The sequence below is a fragment of the Cheilinus undulatus genome, linkage group 20 (assembly GCF_018320785.1).
Source record: "Cheilinus undulatus linkage group 20, ASM1832078v1, whole genome shotgun sequence".
NCBI classification, from domain to species: domain Eukaryota; kingdom Metazoa; phylum Chordata; class Actinopteri; order Labriformes; family Labridae; genus Cheilinus; species Cheilinus undulatus.
In genome coordinates, this window is record NC_054884.1 from 5,974,476 (window position 1) to 6,000,349 (window position 25,874).

The following is a 25,874-nucleotide window of genomic DNA, read 5'->3' on the forward strand; positions in this document are numbered from 1 at the left end:
TCTTCTCACAACTTTATTGCATACTGTACATTTTTCAAATCATTAAGCTGCTCCAAACTTATCTGAGTGTTCAACATTTACACAAGTCCATATGTTTGACTCTTTCTATGCACACATTCACTGAGGAAGTGACAGAAAATTCACTCAAACTTTTACCAGTTACTATTATTAGTTTCTCAGTTACTGATTGGAATTAAATAGTACAAAGTTTCTCAACCTTGGGGTCGGGATCCCGTTGGGGGTCGCGAGACACTGAGAGGGGGTCACCAGATGCCTTAAAAAAAACTACGAATATTTTTGTAAGTACAGTGTTGCCACTTAACCCCAATTTAACTGATTTTTAACCATTTTTCATCACTTTTAACACAAAATTTGCCAATTTTAGCACATTTTGGCCAATTAAACCTCATTTGTGTCAATTTCATACCCTATCCACCACTTTTTTTCTGCCTGTTTTTGTGACTTCTAAACTAATTCTTGTGACTTTCTGTCTATTGTTGCCTCATTATTGCCACTATTAACCACTTTTCACACCCCTTTTTGCCCATTTTTGCCAGTTTATATCAATTTTTCATCCCAGTCCACCTAATTTCCCAAATATTTTTGCACTTTAAAGCCATTTCAGTCACTTTTTAATCCATTTTTACTATGTCTTGTACCCATCCTTGCCAATTTTATCCATTTTTGTTTTGTTTTTTTTTGGCTACTTTTATCTCATTTTAGCCACTTTTAACCCATTTATGTTCTTTAAAAATCCAATTTCAACACCATTTACCACCATTTTTTTCCATTATTCATTAATGTAAGCAATTTTTTTAAACCATTTTTAACAAAAGTTATTTTAAGCTTAACTTCCCAATAGACCATGATTTTGCTGACCTTCATGGCCCCCCCAGTTCGGCTGGATCCCAGAAACCTTCCCCTTTACCCCTCTGTACGGGCAGCCTTGTCTCCACATGACTTGAAAGTGCATGGCTGTGTTCAACCACCTTCAGGTGCAGGGGGGTCCTCGGTCTCTGGCACCTTTATTTTGGGGGGTCCCAGGCTGAAAAGGTCGAGGACCACTGCTGTAAACTACATGTATGCAAAACAACTACCATACAGCACAATGGTTGTCTACTGCATGCAACTCTTATCTCTCACCCGTACAATGAAAAAACTGTACTTTAAAAAAAAAAATCACACAAACTGATTGCTTTAATTAAAAATAACTTTTTCAGTGTTTGGACTTGTACTTGAGTTCAAGTCACTTAAGAGGCTTTTAACACTTGATGAATTAAGTAACATTTACATATGCCTATGTGGAGATTAATAACATTATCACACTAGTAGCATTTTCAAGTCAAATCAACTAATATTAGTCGTGTACTGACATGTCTACAGTCGCCACGGTTCGCGTTATTCCTCGGTAGCTGCGCATGCGCACCTCTGTTGCGGCTACGACACGTGTTGCTCTGATTGGCCCGTAGGGATGTCACAGACAGAACGCTCATCCAATCACACTCTGAGTTTTTTTCAAATCCTCTGTCCTTTCCCAAACACTACGTATTCATATCCACCTAGCATGTCAGGATTATGGTATGATTGTCAGATACATTTAATATAATGACAAGAAAAAAAACTTTTACCTAAAACTGAAAATATGTTCCAATAACTCGGACAAATGGAGCTGAATTAGCTGTTTCTGATGTTTAAGTTTACACAACTCAATTTCTAACTCAAACTTTTAACTGTTTAGTCTTACAGTGAAAACTGTACGACGAAACAGTTCAAATATTGAGCATAAATGAGCCTTTACAGTGGCGGACAGTTGTGTGGTTTCTCCAGTACAAGTTAATGTAATTGGATTCATGGTTTCTCCTCTGTTGTCACTTAAAAAGCTGTAATTATTGAAGGTCTTTAATTTGGGGTTTGTATTTATCATTTCAGTTAAAAAAAAAAAAAAAGCATCTTTTAGAATCAAAATTAAAACTTTCCAGGGTGTCAGATAATGAGGTAAATGAATGTAGAGGCAATCCCTCAGGTATCAAACTCCTCTGAATATATGGAAGCCAGTGTTTTTCTCTACATTCAAGTTCAGTTTAGTTTATGAGTCAGATTTCTCGGTATAGACGAGGTCTAAACAAATCCAAACTTAAACTCAACACGCTGCATTCTTTCCAAAGTAATGACCACCTTAACTCTGGTCTGCACTCACACTGTGAGCCATCCTGTGGACCACTGAGCAGCTCTTCCATCACCACGGAGGATTCAGCACCTTTCTTTAGGCATTGTAAAGTTACAAACTGATGGAATAATGATGGAAGTATTGCTCATTTACTTCCCGGTGCTCGGCTCTTTCAGTCAGTGCAGGGATTTGAACCACAGACCCTCCAGCTACCGCCGTCACTGCCTCGCTTTGTTTTTATTTTTCTCTCCTCCTTTTTGTCCCTCGAAGGTTACATCATGTCAAGGTAGGAGGCACGGTGGAAAGAAAGTCAATTCAAATCAGTGCATTTTTAAAGAAAATCCTTCACGGCACCAAAATATGCAGTAACATTTATCTAGTGCAATGAAAGAAAGTCTGTGAAAGATGTTACATTTTTATTTTCTTTCATTTTTTTAACATGCATAAGTATCTTAACAGTGATGGATGTAAGACACACATATTTAATATGGAAAGAGGGCATAAATTAACCTAATTATTAATTCAAATAACTGATTTGCAACCGTTTTGCAGACATGTTAACAGCTATGAAATTCAAGTTTTCTCGTATCAGAAAGAAAAGAGAAATGGTCTCTGACATTCATTAGCCCAGGTCAAAACAAAAATTCATGATGAGATAAAATCGCCTTCACCAGGCTGCTCTGCAGCTGGGAGAGATGAGGTGTTGTGTCCATTGCAACTTCTTCTCTCCGTGCTTTATGCCTGTTTCATAGCTGCATATAACTGTGAATCAGGACAGTGGTGGTGAGTTTCTTTCAAAGGTGGTAATTCTGCTCCTGTCAAAGAGGCAGGAACATAAAGAGATCCAGTCTTTGGTGCCATCCAAGGGTGCTGATATCCCATTTTTAGACAATTTCTCCAGGTAATTCCAGGAGCAGTTTCATTGTTTATAGAAGCCGGTGTCACCTCAGAGCAGACACTAACTGCATGGACTGTTACTACTGTTGCCAAACATGCTGTACTGTGCAGAGCATTTAGGCATGATTGGGCTAAAAACTGAGGCTTTAGGGCTTAAGGGTGGAGTAAGGAGTGGATGTAGCAGGTTTTAGGGTTACCACAAGCCCCTGGTCATTCTGTGGATGTCCCAAAGGCCCAGACAAAAGAGACACCATCGAGTTCGACCTAGGCTGCCGTGTGACACACGTATGTCGACATGTGACTCTGCCCCCTTCCCCAATCAGCCTTGGGTTGTGGTACATCAGTCCTGTGATGAATCCTTAGTGACCTACAGGCCTAAAACGTATGCACATGACTGTATATAAGGATGATGATGTATCCTCTTTCATATTGTTGGGAGGATTAGGCAGGGCTTTGATTGGCTGTTAACCCCCCCCACACACACACACACAAAAAAACAACAACAAAAAAAAAAAAAAAAAACAAGTCAAACTGAATTGTGAGCAAAATTAACTAGTGAGCTATAATAGCAGAGTCAGGGACCCCTAGAGGGGGGACCCAAAGATTTCAGGGGGGGTATGGGGTTCCGTCTGCTGTAACAGTGTCAGAGGTAGTTGTGTACTTTTTTTATTTGAGTGTATCTGTTTATTTGTTAGGCAAAAATTGTAATTTTTTGAGATACAAAGTCATATTTACAATAAAACAAACTCAGAATATCAACATTTCAAAAAAATATTAAATTTTGACTTTATAAATTCAAAAACTTGAAGTTTGAAAGTCAATTTACAACATTTTAAATTCAAAAATTTATAAGAAACCAAACTGACAACAGTGTCTGGATAGTCCCAGTTTACAGAAATGTCTCTTCTTAGTCAAGGGGATAAAGAAAATGAGTAGATTTAAAGTCACGGTTATAACTTTAATGTCCAGTTCTTGATGAAAGAAAAAATGTATTTAGCTCTCAGCTTCAGGATTAGTGTGAGGAAAACAGCTGTATCTGGTCTGATAACCTTTCACACTGTCAGCTATTTTCATCTTTCTTCATCTTTATTATTCAAAGTTTTGGTCCACTTAAATGTACGACTTTTAGAATAAAACATTTTTTAAAACATGTTCAAACCATGTTTTCTTCCAAAAATTAACAGATCCTCTTAATTTTTAAAACTTTTTCGAGTGGCCCTAAAACACTGTAGCGATAATGGATAGTTTGTATGTAGATATCTTGTTAAGATCAGGTTATGTAGACCTATTATGTTGGGATTTCCCATTAAAAATAATTAGAATTGATGTTTGTTTTTCCAGAGGTGGTCTTGGGGGGGTCTAAGCTTTTTTAGATACAAGTAGAAGGTCCCTGAGAAAAAACGGCCAGGAACCACCGGTCCTATTCTATGTTCTAAAATGATTTCTCACAGCTGAAATCTCTGGTCTTAGCTTAGACTTTTAGGCGTATGAGATGGGTTGTAGATGTTGGTACAGCTGTGTTAAACAGTGATGATGAAATCTGTCTCAAATGCACCTCCAACTATTCTGACTTTACTTACAATGAAGTGTAAACTGGCTTTCACAGAAATAAAAAAGGACAAAAAAGTTCAAATACAGCGCTGTATTCCTATCAGAGCGGGCCCAGTGAGTCCAGCATGACTCAGTGTTTGCTCTCTTTGATCCGGTGCTGGTATTGATCTCCACTACATTCTCTTCCTTAGTTTTGACCATTTCTATAAAATCCAGTCTTCTCCACCCCGATGCAGCTGGATCCTAAAATATCCTCTCCTTTTTACTGCACACTACAGTTCCTTATAACATCTTTTTTAGCTACTTTTTCTGCTCTTAATCTCATCATTTTTGTCTGTATCATTTTCTGTTTTGTAACCGTCCTATGTTTCTTAGTGCTTCAGTCGTCTGCAGATTCTTATCTCCATCCATGGCTGCCCTCTCTCTCCCTCCGTCTTCATGCATGGGTGCTATATCTCTCTCTCCTGGTAATGAATGGCCGCCCATTTATCTGAGTGTCAGCCGGAAGCCCTGAGGAGGTGTGTCTCTCCCAAATCAATATCTCATTAGTTTAAGAAGCCCTGCCTCTCTCTCTCTCTCTCTCTCTCTCTCTCTCTCTGAGCCCCCTTCACCACTTTCTCTCAGTTTTTTTCTTTTACCTTTTCATCATTTACACATCCCTGTATCCTTTCTTTCTCTCACCAACCCCATATCATCTTCACCTCTGTTGGTTGTCTCTCCGTTTACTCTGCTCTCACATGTACAGTGTGATCACATCATGAGATGCTGAGACTTTTGGTCTCCACTTTCAGAACGTTTACATCGTATATGTTTGAAAATTTTAGTTGCAGTAGGTCGAGAGGAGCAGCTGCTCCGCTGCATCTAAAGGAGTCAGCTGAGGCGGTTAGGACATGTGATCAGGATGCCTCCTGAACACCTCCTCACATGCCCTGGGAGTGCCTCAGGATTCCTGAAGAGGAGCAGGCTGGAAAATGTAGCTGGAGAGAGGGATGTCTGGGTTGACTTAGCCTCCTTCCACCTCCAAATGAATGGATGGATGGATGCAGGATGGATGCATGGACGGATGGATGGATGGATGGATGCATGGATGGATGGATGGATGGATGAATGGATGGATGGATGGATGGATGCATGGATGGATGGATGGATGGATGGATGGATGGATGGATGGATGGTGCTCACTTGCAGGTTAAAAGAGGATATATATTTTGTTTGTGCATACTCAATCAAATTTTGTCAAAAATGCTTATCAGAATTTTCAAATTTATTTGATTTTGCACATGTTTGCACAAATGCAAATGTCTGCTGCCGGAAAAAATTAAAATAGACCAAAAAAGTTGTAAAAAGCAAACCTTAATTTTACTCATTTTCACTCAGTGAGAACTGGAAACCTTATAAATGTTGCAAATGCATCCATATTTATTTATTTACATTTTTCTATGAAGGCAAAACTTCCTAAACTAATATGTGAGATCAAATGCTTCACATATAGACAAAAGTATTTGGCCCCATGACCATTACACCAACAAATATTGTATAGGGACATTGTGTTCAAATACACGCACGTTAATTGATACTGGTCCCCAGTTCAGCTTTAACAGCCTCTAGTCTTCTTGGGAGACTTTCCATAAAAGTTTGGAGCATTTCTGTTGGAATTTGCACCCATTTATTCTGTAGAGCATTTATGAGATCAGGCACTGATGTTGGACGAGAAGGCCTGGCTCGCAATCTCTGCTCCAGTTCATCACAAAGGTGCTAGATGGGGTTGAGGTCAGGACTCCATCGAGTTCTCCCACACCAAACTCATCAAACCATGTCTTTATAGTCCTTGCTTTGTGTTTTAGGGCACAGTCATATTGGGATAGAAAAGGGCCTTCCCCAAGCTGTTGCCATAAAGTTGGAAGCATAGCATTGCCTAAAATGTCTTGGTATGCTGAAGCCTTCACTGGAGATAAGGAGTCTAGCCCAAACCCTGAAAAAAGCCCAATAATTTTATCCCTCCTCCAACAAAATTCACAGTTGGAACAATGCAGTTAGGTGGGTGACATTCTCCTGACATCCACCAAACCCAGACTCACCAATCTGACAGCCAAAGAGAGAAGCGGGATTTGTCACTCTGCAGAGCACATTTCCACTGCACCACAGATCAGTGTTGGTGTGCTTTACACAACTCCATCTGATGCTTGACATTGGACTTGGTGATGTGAGGCTTGCATGCAGCTGCTCGGCCATGGAAACCCATTCATGAAGCTCCAGTCACACAGTTGCTGTACTCACATAAATGCCAGTGGAAGTTTTGGAACTCTGCAAGCATCAAATCAGCAGAGCCTTGGTGACTTTAATGCACCATGCACCTTAGCATTCATTGACCTTGCTCCATGATTTTATGTGGTCCTCTACTTTGTGACTGAGTTGCTGTTGTTCCTAAACGCTTCCATTTTTAGGTGCTGGTATTGCATCAAAATGGTTCTGGAAATTTACCTCCCATCGAATGCAAATAAGCTCCTTAATAAATAGCAACTAATCCACAAAGGCCAGCGCTAACTGCCACAGGTGGTAAGTGTGATGCAATTCAACACCAAATGAAACCAGGTGTTAAACTGGTGCTATCTCCCTCTCTTCCTCTTGCACAGCTATTCCTGTGTTTCTGAAAATATTAATTTACAATGGCCTATGGGACCAGTAGTGTCCATGCATGACTTAAGAATAAAACATGCGTGGGTTTTGCTGCACATTTCTGCACAAACAACAATTCTTCATCTGAAAATTGATTCTTCGTTTATTTTCTTTCTTACTTTGTCATCCTTGTGCTGACCACTGATGTGCCACATGGCCTCTAAAGTCTATGAAAGTCTGGCACAAAGCATGGCACAGAAAAAAGTTTGTATCCCCAAGTGTCACAGTTCAGTAGTCTCTCTTGTGTTGTGTGATGAACTAGGCACACGCATGTCATTTAATATTGTAGGTACTATTATTACGGACGCTTTCTGGAGAATTTCTATCTGGGAATAATCTTCTGAAATATTGAATCAGAAAACTAAGAATATTTAGTAAGGTTTACATAGAGTTGCATCAAAATATACGTTTAAAAAAGATGTAAGACACCGAAGACAAAAAGAGAAGTGTGAGTGTTGTTCAAAGCCAGACGTGGTCACAAATTTAGGAAATGTCTCCTGTCATCAGCTGGAAACAGCTTGGTGACAGTGACAGTGCCGGTGTGAGTGCAGTAGGTGAGGCAGCTAAAGTACAATTCATGTGCCATCTAAAAGCCAATTTCTCCCGCCTTCAGTGCCCGACATGGACATTCAAGTGGCACTTCCTGCTGAGACATCGGTTTATCCAATAATCCAGACAGCACACAGATAAATATTACATCCCATAAGAGAGCGCGGTGGTGTGCCTTTTACTTTCTATTTTCCTTTGTGCTGTTCTCATCATATCGCTCCATCCTTGCTGAGTTTTCTTCTGCTTCCATTTCCCTCCACCTCTTCTGTTTCTTTTCCGCTCCACTCTTTTTCCCCATCCCTCTGCAGCGTTGCAGCCACCAGCCATAACTCTTTATGAATGATTACAGCTACTCATGGCAGGCTCGCCGAGTGCCGACATAAAGCACTCAAAAGGGCTTTGTTGGAAGCCACAATAAAGAATGTATTGATAGTCCTTCTGCTTTAGAGGTTTATCCAGTCCACTCCAGACTGTGAGGGGGTGGAGAGTCACTTATTTTCAGCAAATCGTTCAGGTTTCCAAACAAATATTTATAGCAACTGTATGGACGAATAATAGAAAGAAGTGTAAACAGATCCCTGATGGACACAAAAGGGGAAATGAGCATTATAATGAGCAATAGGCATTATAACAGCCAAACAGTGGAACCATACGGTTTAGATTTAAGGGGAAAATGTCCTTTCATAGTTCTGTTTAGTCATAAATACAGTACCTTTAAAGAGTATTCACCCCTGTGGATTACAAAGTATGTCAATTAGACAAAAATATGCAATGTGAAATAAGTGGCTGCATAAATATTCACCTTTAAAGTGACTTATCTAATTCAACAGAGGTCCAGACAGTTGGTGCAAATAGTCTCACAATCAACGAAATAGGGATCACCTTAGTGCAGAGAATGTGTCTCAGTGATTGCAATATAAAGACACCTGTGTCTGGAAGGTCCAGTCACTGGTTAATAAGTAATCCTGGCTACCATTACACCATGAAGTCAAAGAACACTTCAAGCAACTCAGAGAAAAGCTTATTGAAAAGTAGACGTCAGGGAATGCAAGATGCTATGTTTGGTGGATGGCAATCACTGCACATCACCACAAACACACCATCCCGACTGTGAAGCCACGGTTGTGGCAGCATCATGCTGTGGGGGTGCTTCTCAGCAGCCGACCCTGGAAGGCCTGTAAAGGTAGAGGGTAAAATTGATGTGGCAAAAACACAGGAAGATCCTGGAGGGCAATTTTATCTAGTCTGCAAGAGAACTACTGCTTCGGAAATTATATATTTTCCAGCAAGACAATGACTCGATGCGTAAAGTGAAAGCTACACAGAAATTGTTTAAAGACGACAAGGTGAATGTTCTGGAGTGGCTGAGTCAAAGCCCAGACCTCAATCCCAGTGCAACCTGACAGAGCTTGAGCAAATAAAAATGATGTAAAATGATGTGCAAGCCTGATTGAGACATATTCACACCAACTCAGTTTTCCTCAAAAACTTGTAAAATCAAGATAAGATATTACATGAAAAGTATATATTTTGTTTTTAGATCAGCTGTTAAACTAGAAATACAATGTTCCTTTTGCATGCATCCTTTATGTAACAAGAATGGAGGTAAAAAAAAAAATAAACTGTGCACAAAAATCCATCAAAAAGGCCAGAAAAACACTTTTGTTCTCTTATTTTAACAAGAAATATAGAAATACAAAATGAATGAGAGAAAAATGCCATTCGAAAAATGCCTTCACTGGAGAAAAATTCTACAATATGTCTGATTTGTGCAAAATGAACATGGGTGATACAATCCACTCTCACAGATGTGTTTCACCTTTTTATTTGTTTCACTAACCATGCATAAAAATAGATTCTTTTGCAGCTCAGAATCAATTCAGAAAAGCATGCTCTGCAGAAATCTTAACAATGGGCTTCAGAAGAAAGAAAATGAAAGAGCCACAAAAAGCTGATGTTCTTTAATTCGGCATCCACAGTATCAGCATCAACATTCACATGCTCTTTTTCTCTGTTATGTTATTATGTTACCATCATTGTTAAACTTCTCAAAACTAAAGCAAAGCAATTTTACCAAAAGAAAACATAAGCTTCTATGCACCCTCAGCGAGACATGGATAGATTTTTCTACACACTCATCTGCAGACACTTGTGGGAAAAGTCATCAAACACTACCAAGACTTTTGAAATACTGTGATATCTAATGAAGGCACTGCCACAAGTTTTATAGAAGAAGGAGCGTGCAGCCTTTATAGCAGCTGTAAAAATGGTCTTATTGACTCTGACCACTCCTGCAGCCTGGGGTGGACAGAGACAACAAGAAAAAGCAACATCAAAAGATGATGCATAGATAAGCCTCTGCACCCACCTGCATACAACAATAAAATCCTTCATACTGCCAAGACAAATAGTTAAGAATACAAAAAGCAGTTATGATATACACAAAGCAGACTGGTGCTTTAGAAGGTATTCAGACCCCTTTCACTTTTTTCAAGTTTGTTATGTTGGCAGCATTTACAGCCTCGAGTCTTTTTGACAAGCTTTGAATATCTGGAGCATTTTCTGCCATTCTTCTTTGCAAACCCTGTCAAACTTTGTCAGGTTGGATGTGGACCATCAGTGGTCAGCTATTTTCAGGTCTCTCCAAAGATGTTTGATAGGGTTCACGTCAGGGCCCAGCTGGGCCAGGACATTCACAGAGTTGTCCCTAAACCACTCCGGTGTAGTCTTGGCTGTGAGCTTGGGGTCATTGTCATGTTGGAAGGTGAACCTCCGGCCCATCCTGAGGTCCTCAGAGCTGCAGAACACATTTTCATTGAGGACATCTCTGTACTTCACTCATCTTCCCCTGAACTCTGACAAGTCTCCCAGTCCCTGCTGGTGAAAAGCACCCCCACAGCATGATGCTACCACGATCATGGGCTGCAGTGATGCTTGTCCTTCTGGAACTTTATCCCATCTTGACACATGATCTCTGGAGCTCAGACAAAGTGACTGTCCTGGTTGCGCCACATTTCTTCAATATGAGAATTATGGAGGCCCCTGTGCTCTTGGGAACTTTCAATGCAGCAGATTTTTTTTTTTTACTCTGATGTCATTGTCAGCTGTGAGGCCTCCACATGACTCCAGTCAAGGTGTAAAAATATTTTAATTAAGTACTTCTGTTTATTTCTCTTAAAATAAGATACCATTGATTCACTGGTAAAACCCCATCCAGCAGTCACTGAAACAGACACAGAGACAAAACTAAAGTGATTCTGTGTTAAAGCGTTGAGCTCCTTTCATGATGCAGGGTGATATTGTTTTTTTCATTCATGGCAGCAAATCACAGAGAATCTAATCAAAGGGAAACAGAGAGAGAGAGAGAGAGAGAGACAGACAGACTGAGATATCTCTGCAGGAGCTGCAAACTTTGCTGTCCTGTGCAGAAACACTAATGTAGGCTTCTCCTGGGAAACAGGGACTTTATGTTTTATTTACAATGAGCAAGCAATACCATCCAGCCAAGATGTGTGTGTGTTTCTCTGTGTGTGGCTGTGGCTGTGTCTTTGCAGTCAGTATTAACGACTGAAGTGATACTTCCATGTTGTACACCTTCACATTAACATGACTGTCTCCCACTGTGGACTTGTGCATGTAAATATGAAATACTCCTGTTGTGTTGTTCTCCTCTATCTATAGAAAAGTAAAGGAATAACAAGATTCTTACACTCTATGATAGAAAGGTTCAATATCTCCAAGTACATTACGTCCCATTCTGCAGGTCCACTCTGAGTGAAGGAATGACATCTAAATGCAACAGTGAGGTGGATTCTGATTATATCATTGGTGCAAATACAATTAATTTCATTGTATTGACTGTGCACTGTAACATTTTAATGCATGTGACAACTGATGTACAATTTTGCACATTTCTTATGCAAATGTTTTCAAGCTCATTAAGTGTATGTGTGTGTGTATCAATGCTTTGTTAAAGCTTCACAAAAAGTGCATGCACTAAAACTGTAAATAAGTCAAAAGGCACAGTTTTAATGCTCCCCTTATTCTGTTGTTGGCCTACCACCACACATACCCACTGGCTGTTAGATCATTTAGCCTAGATGCAGAAAAAAACTGAAGTAACTTTGCAAGCTACTGCAACAACCAAACTACCCTGGAAGCATTTTGGAATAAATTATCATGTGAAACTTGGGTCATCTTACCACAGAAACACTGATCAGGCTTTTATTTTGAAAAACTACATGTAGGCATGCTGTACCTTACATATAAGTACTCATCTACATCACTAGCACAAGGCTTCATCAGTTTGAGTCACATTTTAACCCTTAAGAGTTCCCTTAATATCCTAACCCATTAGTTCTTTAGAAAAAAAAAAGTCCACTTCCCAAAAACTACTGTAAAAATAATAAATATAAATTTTTTGTGCCACTTTAAATGAGTCAGTCCTTTAAACTAACCTGGCACGCCAGATAGATTTGTTTCATCCATCCATCTGGAAAACCACTCATACACAGCGTCAGTGAAAGGGCAGAGCCTTTGAAAAACAACTCAGAGGGTGATTGGATGAATGTTCTGTCTGTCACATCTTTACGAGCCATTTAGAGCAATAAAAAGTGACGTAGCCGCTATTGAGCTACGCCCCTTCATCCACTATGCAATGTAATTTTAAAACTACTTCAGCCTGAAATATGCATATCAAATATTGATTGGATTGTCAGTATCTTAGCCCTTTAAAGGCCAGTATGTTTACACAACTCCCCATTTTTTTATTAAATAAATAAATAAATAAATAAATAAATAAAAACTAAATATTTCCATAGAATACATTTCAGGAGTATTTGATTATTATTTTTATCAGGCCCTGAGATGGAGCAATGGCAGCACATTGATTCTGATGGATTTTTTTTTTTTATTTTTTTATTTTTTTTCAATATCAGATTTTAAAAACCACTCACACCTATGGTCCTAATGACAAAAATGCCAGCTTCTTAAAATCAGCTGGAAATATATATATATATATATATATATATATATATATATATATATATATATATATATTCCACTTTAAACAAGTCAGTTTTTTAAAACTACTTTAACCTGAAATACACATATCAAATATTGACAATATTTTGTGGATCCTAACCCTTTAAGGGCCAGTTAACTCAATGGAAAAAATAGTGCAATCTTGTGAACAAATATATTGAAATAAAATAAAGTATTAAATATATCAAAAATTGAAACCTAGTAGTCTAAAATTAAATCTTAACATAAAGTAATGCATTAGTTCATGTTATGTGGGATAAAAAATGTCATTTTCAATTGCTCTCAATGGGATATTTTTTGTCCTTAGGAGCTAATGTGTCGGTTTTTGTGTATTTTAGCCATTTTAGGCTAATTTAGGGAACTGAGACGACATTTCCAAACATTTTTAGAAACAAATATCCTCTGCCAAATTTAAGCTTTATTCATTCAACACAGTCAAAATGTTTTGGAAATAAAAACTGAATGGTAAAAATGCCCCCTGGATCTCTAAGTGTTATTTTTTTTATTTTTTTTTGCAAAGCCAAGGATGAAACCGATCCCTGTGAATGCACATCATTTAGGTTACAAGGATAACACACAGATGTCAACATAGTCCTCAACCTGCAGAAGAGTTTGTTAAATTAATTTTGGAAGGTAAATATTTGATTTAAGAAGGAAAAAACAATCAAAGACTGCAGGATGTTCTGAATTCTCTCTGTTAATGATATTTTCTTATTTAAAGCCTGCATTTAGTATTGATTTGCACGCTCTCTGCCTGCAATGCCTCAATGACTTCACAGTTTTTCATCTCCTGATGTGAATATTCTTACATATTTTGCTCTCGGTAACAAAACAATCAACTCTGCAGTGGGAAAAAAAAAAAAGGATTTTCCAGCCTCACACTGCCCCAGGGACTTCTTTGGCTGCAGACTTTAATGCAGGAAAGCATACTAAAGCTGACATGACATTCAAGAGAGAACTACATTTTAGAAATCATAAAACACCAGTTACTGGTGCAGCCTTTAGGCAGTCTGCATATGTACCCATCTATTTTTATAAGTGTTTTCAAGTAGTACAAATGTTTTATTTGGCCTCTGCCACTTCTTTCCAGGGGATCATAGTAAATGCAGCTTTTTGTTGCTGCCTCAGTATTGCCAGTACAGATTAAATTACTTCCTAGACAAACACAGTTATTCTTAAAAACACAATCAAACAGCCTTCTCACTGCAGTTTCTGATCTTATTCAAATGTCGGCTTTCCTGCTGATGGATGCAGAAAAGTAGAATACGATGGTGGTTGTGCTTGCTCCAACATAAAAAGCTGTGTCCATTTCTAGTCAGCTGTAAAAGAAGAGATGACTTGATGAGCCATGCAGCCAAATGTTATACTATAGGTACCAACATGGCCAATTAAAGATGCCTTTGCTGATCCGATTATGTCTCTCAGTGTGTCAAAAACTTTCAGGAGTGTGTGTGTGCTCATGTGTAGTGCTGCGTCTCAGAGTGAGTTTTATTTTAACCAGTAGAGTCCATGCGACAAACCAAAGAAAAATATCCTGTTTTTCAAGATAGGCCTGATGCAAAAAAAGGCAGTGAAGGTGCAAAGTGGGTCCATCCACCCTGACAGAGACCCTCATGTGCTTCATGCCACTGCAAGTTGAAGAGATTGAGCACAACTTTTCAATTCTGTCTTTGTTATGTGGCTGTTGGTAACAATTTTTGCCTGTATGTTTCCACATGCATTGGTAAATTAAGGCGAATAAAGGAGGAGGGAGAGAAAGAAAAAAGGAGAGAGCAAAAGAGTGAGCGAGAATGGAGCTTCAGTCACTGCTCTGAAAATGCAATCGCCCATTTAAATTACATAAATGGATGCAAAAAGATGCAAAGAATCAAACCTGTTCTCAGAAACTAATGCCAGACAGAAGTTTCGTTTTCTGTGTGCAAACATAATTAGCATGACATGATTCTTGTGTGGAAATTTTGCACAAAACAAAAGGACTAAGTGTGCAAAGACCTTAAGGCTGCAGACAAACTTGCAGTTTGCAACTAGCAGTTGACAACCAGGCTTGGAATTTCCCCTTCTTCATCTTATCTAAATGTTTACCACTGGCACCAGAATGCCTTAAATACTGCAAACTGCAGTTGCAAATTAGGCCATCTTTTAGAAGAAAAGCTCTGAAGAGACTTGAATTCTTTCTGAATGCTTTCATATCACATCAGTGGTCTGATGTGACATTTCCACTGGTCATAAAGATGATTTAGTGGTAATAACTGATGAAGGCGCTGGGATGACAGTGATCAAAGAAACCAACAATCAGGAATCCAACATCTGGACATCAGTCGTCCTGTTAAAAAGCTGTTTCAGAGCATCTCTTTGGCCTGGGTGCTATAAACAGCACTCACTCTTAAATATTGCAGTCATCAGCATAGATGAAAATATCAGCATTTTACTGGCTGATATTCATGGTTTCCTAAGATTATTCATGTAATCTTATGATGTGTTCTGTACTCGTCTTCCAGATGCACCCTACTTTTTAATGTCATAGTAAATTTTATATGTGATCAAAGTAGTTTCAAGCTGAGGGTTTAGCTGAAAACGTCATTAGTACCTCGTGTGACAGCATATATGAGCTTAGCAATGATAAATTAAAGACTCCAATATGAAATTTTTGTGTTTTAACAATCATTCAGAGTCATATACTAAGTAAAAAGACAATTTGTTGGCAAAAAAAGCAGAAGGAAAAATCAACTAAATAAGATTAGCATTATTTCTATAATCAAAACAAACAAAAAAAAAATCAACAAGCATCTTGTGGTGTTACAATGTTTGGGATCTTTACAGGTTTATGCTCAAAAGTCTAATATACCAAATGTCAGGCAGTGCTCCTTAGTGTCCATCTGACTGCAAAACAGAATAGGATGATTTGGAAGTTCAGAACTCTTTAGCTATGGAATCAGCAGAGCATGTGTGACTTTTACACAACATGCATCTTAGCAGTCCCGCTCCACCCCCGCTCTGTGATTTTACATGGTCTTCTGCTTAATTGCTGCTGTTCCTAAACACTTCCGCTTTCTAAAAATGTCACTTGCAGTTGACTGGAGTGTCCAGCAGGAATGAAACTTCATGATCTATCTTATTGCAAAGGTGGCATCCATCACAGTGCGACACTTGAAGCCACTGAGCTCGTCAGAATGACACATTTGTGTTACAAATGTTTGAGAATGGAAACTGCATGGCTATGTGGCAACAGGTCTGACTGAAACACCTATTGTCAACAATTAACAGGTGTGGCCATATACTTTTGTCCATTTAGTGTATGTAGGCTGTTGAGTTTAATCCACATGTATAACTACTCAAACAAAGTGAAGATAGATCCCATTAAGCATGATGTTAATCTGCAAAGATGAAAGAAAGCCAGCAGAGCTAACTGCTAACTTTAGCCGCACTCTACTAAGTATACCCATCTCACATCATATACTCATGACATAATGACCCTGTGATGGATTTGACTGTTTTCTGGGCATTTTCTCCACTTTAGACTGGTTGATCAAATGCAATTTAAATAAACATTTAGCCAAATAGAGAAATAGCTGCTTGGGAATATCATTTCTTTTTGGTAAGCATGCTAGAGTCAAGGCCTTTCAGGTCAAGTCAGGTATGGGAGCATATTCAGTTTTGGAACCGTTGCGTAAACCTTGGTCAGGTACTTCTCTGGTCTCCTGATGGCCATCTTCCAGGCCCATGCCCCATCTCTCCAGATATCCTACCAGCTGCAAGTGGTCACCCCCGGTGTTTGGACACCTACTAGGTCCTGTGCACCCAGTATGCGGTGAGCTGGATCAGTGCCAGGTGTTCGTAAAAGCTGCCACTCCTGTATCAGGAAGCTGACTTTTCCTATCGTTGCTCTCCTGAGCACATCAGCATTGGACACACGGTATTGCAAAGATGCGCTATAGAGAAATATTTACAATGGAGTCCAGGCAGTGCCTCTGGCCATCAGTCAATGTCCGGGCCTCACAAAAGTATAGTAAGACTCTGACATTCATCTGCATGCTCAGATACCTGTGCGTGACTCCAAGTCTACGGTTGATCTAAGCCTCACAGTCAGGGGATGGATAGATTACGCTGCCATCCGAAATCCTGGATCAGTGTTTAAGCCCAGGAGACGTGCATTCCCAGAGCATTAGCCTCCTCCACAGGGCATCTCTGCTCAACAGGCCGAACGCCTTCTGGAACTCAACATAAGTTTCTGGAAGTGCCTAGCAAGAACCTGAAGTGCGAGGATGTGGTCCACCGTAGACCTCTTAGATGCAAAGCCTGATTGCTCAGGCCGCTGGTGTTGGAGCAGCAGATCATGGATCCTGTTCACAGGTATCAGTGCAAGGACCTTAGCTGGCACTTAGAGACGTGTAACACCCCTGTGCATTTGCCCGTGTCGCTACAAGCCTCCTCCAGTTATAGTCCAGTAGAGCAGTGGTTCTCAACCTTTTCAGCCCAGGACCCCAAAAATAAAGGTGCAAAAGACTGGGGACCCCCGCTGTACCTGAAGGTGGATGAACACAGCCATGCACAATCTAGAGTCTTGTCCAGACAAGGCCGCCTGAAGGGGGGTTAAATTATATTCATTTGTGTGGTAGATAGCCTTCTTTAAAATGGGTTTAAATCCCTTTTGTTAAAAAACAGAAATAAAATGGGTTTAAAAAAATGCTAGAATAGGTTAAGATCCTCAAAAGGTGGTGAAATTGGGTTTTTAAAGTAGCAGAAATTGGTTAGAAGTGGCAAGAATTTGATAAAATTGGCAAAAAAAATAACCAAAAAGTGGCAAAAAAATTGGTTTAAGTGGCCAGCATGGGCATAGATAGTGGTAAGGGAATCAAAAAGTGGCTGAAATGACTTCAAATTGGCAAAAATGGCTGGAAAATTCAAGTTGAAAACTGCACAGGTTGCTAACACCCAACTATTGCTACAAACCCATGGTTGCCACAGACCCTGGCTTGCACCAAGGTGTGAGAGCTCTTCCATGCTGCTTAGTTAAAAATGTATTAATCATAGACGTTCATCATATCATTAACGCTGACAGCCCTAATTTAAAGGTTACCAAAAAGCGCTTACTGCAACCATGCTTCTGGATCAATAGAACACAGAGTTCCTGAGTCTACTACCCTCTCTATTTCTCTTCTTATTCTAGCCTCCAATCTACCCTATACCTCCAATTGCTTCCTCTCTCCCTGATAATGCAACAAGATACTCAATACGTGAACCACCACAACGATTCTCTCTCATGACCCCTCCAGGAGTCCCAAAAGACATCATCGATTTGAACAGGTCTTGGCTCTCCACTCTCTTTCTGTCTCCTCCTTCCTAACAGAGTAAAGTATCTTCAGCTGGCCTGTTATTGCCAGTCCACATCTTAATGGCTTCAGTATTGAGTGTGTACTGATTGTTTAAGGTGGTTGACGAGTGCCATTGACCCAAGAGGGCCATCTTACAATAGGCTCGGTGGGATAACAAACCTGGTCCATGGACAACAGCTATAGAGATAAGTGTCCTCTCCACGGAGGGTATGGGCAATCAGGAGGCTTAATGTGGAGATACAGATATAGAGTGAGACTAAGACTGAAGACGGTGGTGGTCTCATGGAGGGGGAGAGGAGGGTGATAAATGTGTCAGTCAATAGGTAGAAATAACCAGAGCTGAGAGCCAGAACTGTGAGGACTCTAGAGCTGCTGAGGTTAACGATATTGGAGGAAACAACATCAAGATGTATGGGGTTGTGTGTCCGTGTATGTCTTTACGGGTTAATTTGTGCAATGAGCCTTGGTTAAAACACACAAAAGACAGGGGAGAATATACTGATTATTGGTGTTGATTCTCTGTAATGGTTGCTGCAAGTAGCCCTGCCAATGGTGTGTTAGATTGGGGTGTAAATCAAGTAGCAACACATGCTGATATGACATTGACTCTAATGGGCAGCCTATAGATATATGAGGCTATCACAAACATCTGCCTCCTTGGGGTTTCAGTTCAGTCCAATTAAGAGACCCTGTGAACAAAATGTGACAATATGATAGGGAAATCTCACTTAGTCATTGACAATATAGCAGATAGTAGAACACTTCCAAATGTGAATAATTGAACATCTGACAAATGATCAAACCATTTCCTTTAAAGCTTGTAGGCCTTGTTTTCATTGCATTAGAAGAACTGTCTAAAGCAGCGAATTTGGGGCATCTGGCCCACAATCTGGCACAAGCATAGAACCAGATCCCAACAATGTTTGATTAGGTGGCTTGATTTTGCACAAGTTGGTTTTGGGAGTGAAATGAATCAAACCAATCCAATCCAATCGTAAGTTGTCGATTCCTTTATAAGAACCTCCAGCCCATTCTGGCTGAAACCATCACATCCAAATAGCTGATTTTGTGCACTGTTGTATTTCACTGACCAGCCAGTGCAGCCTGTGTGTATGGAATAAGCTCAGTCGATTAATGCCCATATGTCTTGCACAACCTCTGAATATCAGCAACATACTGCACAACATCCAATACAGCGATACAGATGGGTACAGATGCTCCAAATAATTTAGTGAGTTTAAGGTTAAAAAAAAAAAAAAAAAAGCTAAAAACCAATGTCGGCTCAACTCTACACTATATTGAAGAATTTTGAGCTGTTTTTTCAACTCCCAAAGCCTCTGTTTGATGACATGCCTTTTACTCTGGATAAGGGGGTTTACTTTAACCTCCTGAGACCTGGGTGTACACATGAGGACATTACATTCTAGCTTTATTGGAACAAATAAATTCTGCTATAGGAATATTTTAGATGATCATCCAGGAATCCACAGACATTAAAGTAATGTGCTTTGAATGTTGGGGAAATTTGCTTTAAATTTCAGGATTTTTCCTTAAAAAGACTGGGGAGGTGCTTGTTAATTTTAAATAGATTATAGAGGGAATTTAGAGAAATGTTGCTTTTAATCTTCAAAAATGTTTCCTCAAAGCTTTGGGACATGAACTAGAAAGACTGAAATGAGCTTGAACATTAAAAATCTCCTGAAGTTTTAGGGAAATTTTACAGAATTTGTTTGGATGTTGGGGGGAATTTGTTTGCTAATTTTCCATCATTTTTGATGACATTTTGTGGTAATTTTTAAATTTTAGGGATTTTGATTGGAAATTTGGGATGAAATTGCTTTGAATTTTTAAAATTCTTGGAATTTTCATGGAATTTGGGGGAAAATGTCATTTGAGTGTGAAGGCTTTTTTTTCCCAGAAAGATTTACTGGAACTTTTGTGGAATGTTTCTGGACATTTTGGATGCTTTTATGACAAAATATTAAAAAAATAAATAACTTTCACAGAACTTTTTGTCAATATCGAGGAAATTTGAGGCAGTCTGTTTTATGTTTTGAAAATCTATCAGATTTGAAAGGAAACTGCATTCCAAACCAGAGCCTCAGGAGGTTAATGACATGGGGTACACTGGGGAACAACTTCTTAAGACTGAGACTTCGCAGGAACAAAGAGAGAGGAGAGAAACTTTAACAGAGACTGGTTAGCAGGAGATATTCTGAGCTACCTGGCGGTATAGGTGTGTAAACTGTTCGCTCATGTCCACAAGATCAGCTGATGTCATGAGTGGGACTTTGCAACACTTTTTCAGGACAACTCTAATCAAGAATAGCATCTCACAGATGCCTGCAGCCTGCATCACTCCCCATCCAGAGTTCCCCAGCTTACTGAACACTGTTTTTTTCACAGACCTTCTTTCAGTTTTTCGAAGATAACTCAGAGAAACCAACCCAGACAAGAAGATCTGAATGGAAGTTTGTCATCCAGGAAAGTTTATGGCTGCTGTTTTTTTGTTCTTACGGCCGACGACTAAGCAAGGTACAGTCGGCATGATATGTTTACCTTTTGAAAACATTGTCTCAGCTGTTAAAGTGGGTAAACTGAACTGAATTAAAGTTTAGTTTGTTGTTTTTGTCTCGGACAGGTTCACTGAGGTGGAAGCGCATGTAGCTGGTAGACAAAGCTTGCATTGCAAAATAATGCAGAACACAGAGGCTTGTCTGGGTGGAAAATAAATCAAGCATTTTCAATACAGCTGAGCCAATATTTCTTGTCCAATTAAACTTACTAAATTGCATGGAGCTACCATACCCATCCGTAGCAGAAGCTTCTCCAAGCACGCCATGCCTAAACAGACAACACTCACAGATGCACAGCAGCCTAATGCCACAACTCTCTCCAAGTACCACATACAACCCAATTTCAAAAATACCAAAACATCCCTTAAAAGGGCAGTAAATTTCAAGAGGATCTGGCAACCTTGACCTTGGGGCCGAAAGTGACGTACATTACCTAAGCCGGGTGAGTGACATACTGTATATTTTCCACTCACTGTCAGAGGTAACAGTAAGTGGCTAATTTTTACAACAGTAGAATTTTATGAATGAAAATAGAAAATTTACTGAGGCGGATAGATTTCAATGTAACACAGCATTCACTAAGGAAAACCCAAAGAGGTCTAGGGTGAGGCAACTGAACCCTAAAGGTTAAGGTTAGAGTAAGGAGGATAAAAATTACATTTAAACAACAGAAACAATGAAAACCAAAAGAAGATCAGGGTTGGACACCTGAAGGTTAGGGTTAGAGTAAGGGAGCTAAAATTAAATTTAATACACCACAAACTAAGGCGTACCCAAAGATTACTAGGGTTAAGCATCTGAACCCTTAAGGGTAGTGTTCAAGTAAGGGGGATGAAATTAAATATAAAACACCACAAACTATGGAAACCCAAAGAGGATTAAGGTTAGGCACCTAAACCCCAAGGGTTAGGGTTAGAGTAAGGGGGATACAATTCAATTTTTACACACCACTAACTAAGGCCAACCCAAAGAGGGCTAGGATATAGGTGTGAGAAGGTGGGTGCTGAGGGTGCTGCAGCACCCCCTGTTGGCAGGCAGTATGAGCACACAATGTGTAAACAATTACAACTTATAAAATATTTAGCCTCTTTCTTACAATAGCGTGTCATACATTTCCTGTCAGAGGTGAATGAAACATATTCTAAATATTATATTATTTGATTTAAACAAATTATTTTCTCCAACCTGACATCAAACATCATCACGTCAGGTCAAAGTGCATCAACAAGTCTTACCTGCATGCAGCTCACTCTTCTGCGGGAGCTTACGAAAGAAAAGGAATTAAAAAAAGCCACTGCTGTTGCAGGTTTTCTGGGTGGCCTGCATCCACAAACTAAGGAGCTGCTGAGAGAGGTGGAAAAGTTAATAAAACTTTGCCTCTGCCTGCATGTGTCTGTGGCCTCTTCTGAGGGGTGATTCTCCACACACACAGGCGGTTAAAAAAACACACGGTTTAGGAGCACCGTGACTCAAAAAAGACTGACACACATGGCTCTGCAGCATGTCCATCAGGATGTTTTGAACGAGTTGAACACTGCGCCTTTGACGCAAATCTTTGTGCAGCGCACAGCGGAGCGCACAGCCACCTACGGGGTCATCAGTTGAAGTGAGTTAGCTCACAGTTATATTTTGCTGTAGATATACGTTTGTTATAGTTTTACAGTGGATTTTGCACAGTTTATTTGCGGATTGGAGCCAAATAACACCGTTCAAACATGTATGTGAAGTGTATATCTAGTGGCTTTTTTTTCAACCACAGAATAAGCGCACAGTAACAGATGCACTGTTGGTTGGTGTCTTTGGTGGCTTTAGTTGTTGAAAATGTGTTTTACGGTATGAGTTGTGTGTGAGGGACTTGTGTGGACTTGAACAATGTAGCTGGTGTGTATGCCGTGTTCATGGAAAATGTCAGGAAACTTTGCTTTGGTTTTTGTGTAGTCTTTTGTTGCACTGGGTTTGTGCCTTTGCAGAAATATTAAGGAATAATGATTTTGCTTGATTCACGTGTGTAAAGTTAAGAACATTTATGGTCTTGCAATGTAAACAGCATTTCAAAGATATTAAAGCGGCCAACGATTGCATTTTGTTTTGGCAATATCTGAAGCTGTCACCTTAATTGAAGGTGTAAAAGCACCTGCACATAAACAGTCATGCATGCACTTTTACCTTGCAGCGACCCTCGAGCGCATGGATTATGCACTTGAATCCTAAAAGTAATGGTTAGAGTGAGGGGGATAAACTAAGGAAAAGAAACTAACAAGGGCAAGAACATCACCTCCCTCTCATTGGTCGAAGTTGCCCCATTGTCGAGGTCTGCAACAGATGAGCTCAAAACACCCCATTACAGAGGTTCCCAGCCAGATGCCTCTTGTGAATTCAGACATGGAAAAGAAAAGCTGAAATAAGAAATTCAAAAATTATGAGGAAATATAAAAACTCCTAATTAATGATCATGCCATTTGTAGTAACACAGCCAAAATGATTGTAAAATAAAATTTGATAAGCGAGTCACTTGGACCAAAATATCCATGATGATACCCCAGGGGTGTTTATTTGGGGTTATTTTAAAGAATTATTTATGGGCTTTTCATGCCTTTATTCCATAGTGGAGGACAGTGGATAGAGTTGGAAATGGGAGAGAAGGTGTGGGAGTGACAGGCGGTAAAGGGCCACGGGCCAGATTCGAACCCAGGCCACCCGCATACATGGGTAGCACCTTAGACTGCTAGGCTATCTGTGCGTCCCAGGGTTATTCATTCCTAATGCAGTCTCAGGATGTCTGAAAAATCTTGTTGCATTAGGTTTCAGTGACATGATTCAAAAACTCAATTTGCTTCATTCATGTTGCATAAGTGAAAATGTTACAACTTATTTTATCCTGCAATTGTGTATGCAATTTCACTGTAGTCTGACTAACAGTCTACAGTGAATTAATCACGTTTGTGGCTACTTTTGTCTTCCCTTAGACTTCATTCATCTTAGTTTTCAACCATTAAACACACCAAACACATACATCTATATTTGCAAACATTATTAAATGATAAAAAGATAGAAAGATATAATTACTCTTTGGAGACGGCTTTATTTCCAGCTGGTATATTTCACCAGTTATTGTCTCAGCCCAATCACTGAAGGTCATTCAGGGGCAGAGGCAGGCAGCCCGATGTAACCCTTGGGTAAAATGTACAGTGCAAGCATGTCTTTGTATCGGCCAACATAATGCACTGACACAATACAGATACACACCTAGATATACACATAAATATATGCAGACAAAAGCTCTGTCCCCCCACACCTCCACACATATATACAAGAAAAAAAAAATACAAATTCGTGCCTTTCTTAAGGGGCCCTGTGCCACCAGAACAATAGTTTTGCCCTACAGAATGCCTGTATGAAATATAACCCCATTCCCTGAGCCAGGACCCTGTGGTTTTGTGATAAATCGCTCCCCGAGCTGCGAGACAAGAGGAAAACATGCATAACCAAGACCTGGGCACAGGGCACAGCTCTGCTGCTTATAAACTGCATTGGATTAGAGAGAAAAAGTCAGAGCACTATTCTAATCAGTGTTTTCATCTAGCTTCATTTAAGGAAGCAGCCTTATCTGAGCGATGCTAACAGAGCTCTTTGAGAGGAAATAGGGCAGCAGTTTGACTTTTAGTACAATGTTTTGTCTTTTTCTCTGAGGATCTTTCTTCCCATGATATCTACAGTCCCTGGAAAAGGAGGATAAACACTGTTTTATATCAGAGATTCAGTTTTATCTAAACTAGTCTTAAACACTCTCTATGTAAATGTCACTGCCAAGGGGTCTACTTTTAAAACTGTGAAAGTTTGTTTCTGTGTTGCATTCAGGGAAAATAAACTCATAAGAATGCTCATGTATCACCAAAAAACTGAAACCCTCTAATTCCTCATGTTGGCTGTAAAATCCAGCACACAAATTCTGTATGTCAGCCTTTGAATTTGTCCACTATACTGTCATTATACAGCCTGCTGCCCAAGCTGTCACTCTACTGAAAATCTATCTACAAAGTAACTCAGGTGATAACCTTTTAGCTATCAAATATGCTCACAATGTAACAATGAGCTGGACAGGCCTACCGTATTACACACAGGCTGTGTGTAACACTAGATCTCTTTGAAACAGCCGTTTCATTGTCAATACAAGTTTTTTCACATGGATTTTGCTATGTCAATGCTTTTTTTGTAAAAAAAAAAATCAGTATCATAGTTAAATGCTGCCCTATCTGTCATCTCATTAGCTTAATTCCCACAGTTACATGCACACACTGACACACCTTCTGATGGCATGCGGGTACATGCACAGTAGATTAGGAACACATGTTACAGTAATTTTGATATTTCTATTAAAGCAAGTATAATTCATTTTAACTATGTAAAAGACATTGAAGGACAAACCAGAAACTGTAAAATCCACCTGTATGCAGATGATGCAATTCTATACTGTATACATCCTCTGATAGTCAAGCCCTCTCACAGCCACAAACTGGTTTTAATGTTTCTAACAAGCTCTTGTTCATTTCCAGTGGCACCTCCTCTCAAGAGCCAAGGTGAGCAAAGCTTTCTCAGTGTTTTGGACTGTTAATGTCATTTTAATAACTTCCTTTGACAGTGTTGGTGACTTTTCATTGTGGGTACTTCTATCTAACACCTTCTGTGTTTATCATTTCCTTCTATATGTGAAACAACGCCACTCTCAATATTATTTAGTGAAACTATGGTGGCTGTGAACTACACTATATGCACTCTTAAAACAGCAGGGTTAAAAATAACCAAGTTCAAACCTTGAGTTAATTAACCTCAGCAGGGTTGATTATAAGCTTGACCCAGCGAGCTGGGTTATGTTTTAGACCCAAAAAGTGGGTTAAAGTTACCAGGTTGTTGGGTAAAGTTACCAAAAATTTGGTTTCAGAGTTTCACTTCAGATGTTTTTGTTCCTTTAACCAAACCATCTTCTTCCACTTTTTCATGGCTGGGTTTGCAGGCTGAGCACGAGCCCAGACATCCCTCTCCCAAGTGACAATTTCCTGAGAATATTTACTTCTAGGGGATCCT